This window comes from Hipposideros armiger, unplaced genomic scaffold, assembly GCF_001890085.2.
Source record: "Hipposideros armiger isolate ML-2016 unplaced genomic scaffold, ASM189008v1 scaffold_101, whole genome shotgun sequence".
NCBI lineage: Eukaryota > Metazoa > Chordata > Mammalia > Chiroptera > Hipposideridae > Hipposideros > Hipposideros armiger.
This window is the reverse complement of record NW_017731451.1, coordinates 3,083,307-3,089,058: the sequence shown is the minus strand read 5'-3', so window position 1 is coordinate 3,089,058 and position 5,752 is coordinate 3,083,307. Positions and strand designations below refer to the sequence as shown.

General features: G+C 46.9%; 1 long non-coding RNA gene across 3 annotated transcripts in view; it reads left to right on the top strand.

The window, feature by feature from the left end:
- LOC109384765 (uncharacterized) overlaps positions 1-4,627 on the top strand; it is a 13,480-nt gene extending 8,853 nt beyond the window's left edge. For 2 of the 3 annotated variants that reach the window (XR_002124485.1, XR_002124483.1), the window contains exons 2-3: positions 2,022-2,189; positions 2,677-4,360. This is a non-coding gene — a long non-coding RNA (uncharacterized LOC109384765). Of the gene's footprint in view, positions 1-1,402; positions 2,190-2,676; positions 4,361-4,551 lie in introns of those variants that run through there. The other variant, XR_002124484.1, reaches the window with a different exon arrangement.
- Positions 4,628-5,752: the final 1,125 nt, after the last annotated feature.

Here is a 5,752-nt window from a genome sequence, read left to right as displayed (position 1 = left end):
CAGCGACTCATGGCAGCCCAGCTCCAGTTGAGCTGTTGTTCAGCATCTTAGCTGTAGAGGGCAGTGTCACTGGCCCTCATATGTGGGATCCAAACCGGTGCCCTCTGGTGGCTTAAACCAATGCGCCACTCTGCCAGCCCTATGTTTAACTTTTTGAGGAATCTCCAAAGTACTTTCCACAGCAGCTGTACTATTTTACATTCCCACCAGCAATATATGAGGATTCTAATTTCTCTCACCAACACTTTTTATTATAGCCATCATAATGGATGTGAAATGGTATCTACTGTGTATTTTTTATGCTATTTAATTTATTTCTCCTGCCAAAAAATAGATACTTCATTGTCAGTAAATAACAGGAAGTCATAAGCTGTTTTCAGTCAGATTTGCTTTTCACTGTTGTTTTGATTTGCATTTCTCTGATGACCAGTTATGTTAAGCATCTTTTCATGTGCTTATTAACTATTTGTATTATCTTCCTTGGAGAAATGTCTATTTAGATCATTTCCTCATTTTTTTTTCTAAAGATTTTTTTTTTTTAAGATTTTATTGGGGAATTGGGGAAGGGGAACAGTGTTGGGGAATCAGGGAAGGGGACCAGCCAAGTTGTTGTTCTTCAGTCTTCGTTGTGGAGGGCGCCTGTCGCCATCTGGCTTCCCGTCGGCAGCTCATGGCCTCCAAGCTCAAGGTGCTGTGTTCAATCCTAGCTTCAGGTGGGCACAGCCACCATGCCTATGTTGTACTCCTCATCTCTGTTAAGAGCAGTACCCCTCACCCAGGTGCCCAGCCAGGGATCTCCGAGTTCCCCTTGACTCTCTCCTTCTCATCTCTTCTGTCAGTTCTCATCTCTCCATACCTTTGCCTGTCATTGTCCATCTTTAATCTCCCAGACTTTAGTCCAATCTATCTATTTTAAAATTAAGATCTCACCAAGCAGCTCTCCTACTTAAATACTCCCAGCAGAACTCCATTCACATGATAAAATCTAAATGTCTAGTGCAGTAGAAAAAGTTTTTCATAGTATATTCCCAGCCTGCCTCTGTGGCCGCATTCCTTACTACTGCCTGAAGCACATCAACCGTCAGTTTCTTAATGTTCCTTGAACAGACTATGTTCTTCACAACTCTGTACTTTAAAACATGCTGGGGTTTTTTTAAGGTTTTTATTGGGGAATTGAGGGATGGAAACAGTGCTGGGAAATTGGGGGAAGGGGAACAGACAAGTTGCTGTCTTTTTGTTCTTCAGTCTAGTTGTGGAGGACGTTGCTTCACTGGCCCAAGTTGGCACCATCGTTGCGCTCTTCCCGGGCAAGGCACATCAGTCGCCGGCTTCTGGACAGCCGCTCACGGTGGCTTGAGGGCCGCTCACGCTGGCTGCTGGCTACACATGGTAGCCCATGGCAACCCACTGCAGCAGGGGCTGCAGCCTACGCTGTCACCGGCAAAACATGCTATTTCTAATGCTGAGTTATCTCCTACTCTCCTTGTAGAATTACCTGAATTATCACCTCCTCCCTGAAGCTTTCCCAACTTTCCGGATGGTATCTGCAATCCCTCCCCCGCAACCCCCCGTGTGCTTTGTACCAGGCCTTAATCTCTAATCCTTGCCACTACACAGGAACAGGGATTGTATATCATTCTTTATATTCCCAGAGACTTCCTTGCAGAATACCCAGCACACAGTAGGTGCTCAAACACTGAATTGATAAGGAAAGGTTTGCATTTCTTTTGTACTCCCACTGTTATATTGGCCCTTAAACATTGTCAAAGAACTAGGTGACACAAGAGTTGTGGACCAGAAGAGTCTTTAGTAAAGAAAACTTCCCTTTCACCTATTTCCCTGGTTCTTCCCTTCCAGCCCTTTCCGCCTTATCTCTCAATCAGCAGACCTGGGCTATGTGGGTGGTGCTTTGTATAATAAAATACAAGTCTTTGATTTGATTCTGTCTTTAATTTCACTCTACTCAACTCTGCTCTTTCCAAAGTTTTAGTAAATAAGCATACATTCTCTCTTGGCATTAGGCTACAAGTGGAGCAAGAAGATTCTATTACAGCTAAGAATCATCCGAGCAAACAGAGGAAAGGGGAGCATCAAAATTGTGCTGGAAGGAAAATGGCTTTCAGGCTCTTGGAAGAGAGTTGCCCACTCTGATCCTTTGGCTTTGATCTCCATGTCTCCATTAGAACAAGGTATTATCTTTAACCAGCTCTTTGTTTCTGTGCCAGGAATGTAGACCAAGGGGTTGTACTTAGAAACAAAAAAGAATAACACCAATAAAATGCTGTCAGAAACAGACACAACATGAGCAGATGAGCCCTTACGAACATACTCAAAAAGAATCAAGTTGCTTAGGCTAGAAAAAAATGACAAAGATTTATTAAAGGGCCTTAGGGTCCTGCATTCTTTTCTTAGCCTCTGAATTGGTCCAGGATGGTAATCTTCAGCTGCCTGGTAGTCTAAATGATGGAACAATTTCTTCTTGATGTCATTCAGATGGTCATCTGCGGGTCTGATGTATATTCAGGTATTGACTCAAGATTGGAAAGTTCAGATGGGTAAGTTCAGGCTAGTTAGGCAAGAATAGAATTGTTTCCTCATGCCTCGGCGTACTTTGTTTTAATAATTTAACAACTTGACCATAGTGACTTCATTTTATTTCTTTACTCTATTCCTCAGTCCTTATCAAGCAGAGACAAGAAGCAGGAGCAGCCTTGGCTATGATATAGAAACAAGAGAGGAGGTAATCCCTGATGCAGTTAACCAGCTTCCTCTGGAGCTGCAGCTACTGCTGACCAGAGGAGACTCAGGCCCAGGACTTCCTGAAGGCAGCTGCTATCGCCACTCATCCATAGAGATCATCACGTGGGCAGAGTGGAGACAAAGAAACACCAAGACCCCTGAATCTTCTCAGACAGCATCCTCTTCTCTGGGAGAATGGTAGTTTCATTCACAGAACAAAGAGATCAGGGGGCAGGTGGTCTCTCATTTATGGCTGTGAAACCTTGAGGTCACTTTTGCCCCTTTCACACACGTTCCCTCTCCCTCACCGCCTATCATCTAATGAGTTGCTAAGTCCCGCCAAGTTCACCTCACAGGGTCTCTCTAGCATTTACCAATCCTCTTCATCCTCGCTGCCATGGCAGAGCATGAAAATGGGAGAGGGGACACTGCCACTGTCAACCCCAGCTCTCTAACCATGACCTTCTTCCTGTCTGTATTAGTTTTCTAGGGTTCTTATCACAAGTATCACAAATAAATGCCTAAAAAAAACCAACAGAAATTTATTCTCTCACAGTTCTGGAGGCTAGAAGTCCAAAATCATAGTGTTAGCAGGGTGGGTTCCTTCTGTAGGCCTTAAAGAGAATCTGTTTCATGCCCCTCTCCAAGCTTCTGGTAGTTGCCAACAATCCTTTGTATTGCTTGGTTCTTAGACGCAGCACTCCAGTCTCTGTCCCTCTCTGTTTCTCCTCTCTGTGTTTATCCCTGTCACTGTTTTCTTATAAGGACTCCAGTCATTGTATTTAGGGCTCACCCTAATGCAGTATGACTTCATTTTAACTAATTACACCTGCAAAAAGCCTATTTCCAAATAAGGTTTCGGATAGACATGGACTTTTGGACGGCGCTGTTCGACTCAGTACACAGCTTTTTCAGCTCACAATCTCACTCCCACACTTGCTCTTTCCCCTTTTGGGGTCCTCTAGTCTCACCGCCTCCCTTTTTTCAGTGTGTGAGTCCTCTGTTGACCACTGACATTTCTATCCAGTCTTGACCATAACGTTGATGACCTGAACCTTACCACCCTTTCCTCTGACATTCCATGGGATACACAGGCTTCTGTCATTTGCTAACGGAAGCTGCATTCCTGTGAGGATTGGAGCCAAAACAAAACCTTTGTCTCCAATCGCAGCCGGGCCCTCCATGCCAGTCAGCAGTTTTCAATGACTCTTGCAAAGCTTCTCCTCTCTTTCTGAGCCCCACCTGACCAACCCTCCTTTAGTCTCAGGAGCTGACTCCCTACTTCATGAAGAAAATTGAGCCACAAAGCTTCAAGGACCTGAACAACCTGTTCCCCCTCCATTTACCTACATATATAACTAACCTCACCTCTTCTCCCTGTGTCACAGAGTGAGCTGACCCCTCTGCTCAGGCCGGTCCAGTCTCCTCACAGCCCCTCTGGGAGCAGAGCTTCAACCATCTCAGCTCTGTCTCTCAACCTGCACCCATGCTCAAGTCACTCCAGTGTTAAAACATGCCCTCCTCTGATCCTGTTTCCTTCTAGCTAATGCCTCCGTCCTTCCCAGCCTTCCTCCCTCTCTCCCTCTTTCCCTGTCTTCCTCGTTCCCTCCCTTTCTCTTTCTCTCTCATTAACTGAGCTGCTTGAAAAGTTATCTCTGTGGTTTACGTCTTCTCCCTTCCATTCACTCGGAAGCCACCTGCTTCACGGAGCATTCCCAGGCCCCTCAGTGAGAGGTGGCCACTCTTCCCGCCCTCCTTGCTCTAAACCCCAGTGTTTCAGAATTGTCCTGTTTGTGTTTTCGTGTCTTCCAGATTCAGAACAGGATGACCTCGGGCAGGCCGAGTGGCGCGTTGGTTGGAGTTGGCTTGGGGCGCCGGCTCTGAGCAGAGGGATCCGGTTCGGATCCCACATGCGGGCCAGTGGCGCTGTGCCCTCTACAGCTAAGATGGTGAACGGCAGTTTGACCTGGAGCTGACATGCCGTGGGTCGCTGGTGACAGCGTGGGCTGCACTGGGGCTGGCCAGTAGCTGGCGTGAGCTTTTGTGAGCTGCCGTGAGCCACCATGAGTGGCTGGCTGTCCGATGGCCGGCGAGCGATTGCCTCAGCTGGGAAGAGCGCAATGATAATACCAACATGGGCCAGTGAGGTGACGTCGTCCACAACTAGACTGAAGAACAAAAGGACAGCAACTTGTCTATTCACCTTCCCTGATTCCCCAACGCTGTTCCCCTCCCCCAATTCCCCAATAAAATCTTAAAAAAAAAAAAAAGAACAGGATGACCTTGCATATGTGTAAAGACTATAAAGTCAGTCAGTCTGGCCCCACTGTGTTCTCCTAAGCCCAGTTAGAGTGTCCATTTTCCTTGATGTGGCTGGATGAGTGGAGTGGGCCCCAAAGGCCAGGACAGACAGCAACTTAACAGAAAAAGGAAATAGACCCTGTTTCCAAGGGTCTCCTCCCCGTGGATGCCTCCACTGCCACTGCCTTCAATGAGCAGCAGCTAGTGGCAATTTGGGCAGGGAAATGGGGGAAGGGCACTGAGAGGGCTGCTCTCCCAATGGTGCCACCCTTCTGACCTGCTTACCTCCCTTCTGACCTGAAGCCTACAGGTGCACAAGATGGCATAGGAAACATGAATTCACTTCACGTGTGGCTTTGCGGGTCCAGTGTTGGCCAGCTCATCCCCTCTCCTACACTTTAACGGCGCAGCCGCAGGAGAACCGCTCCTCCACTCTACGGACAGGTCTTCCCTGTTATTCTCTGAGGCAATAATAGCCACCAATTATTAAACACTTACAATATGTCAGGCCCTGAGCTAGGTGCTTTACATACCAGTTCATCTTACAGCAACCTAGTGAGGCAGGTACTATTTTTTCCCATTTTAGAGGTGAGAAATTAAGATTTGAAGAGGTTAAATAACTTGCCCAGAGTCATGCTGCTAGTCAGTAACGGACACTTCCCCAAGCCCTGGTTTGGGTGATGCCAAAAGCACATGCTTGTGGCCACTACCC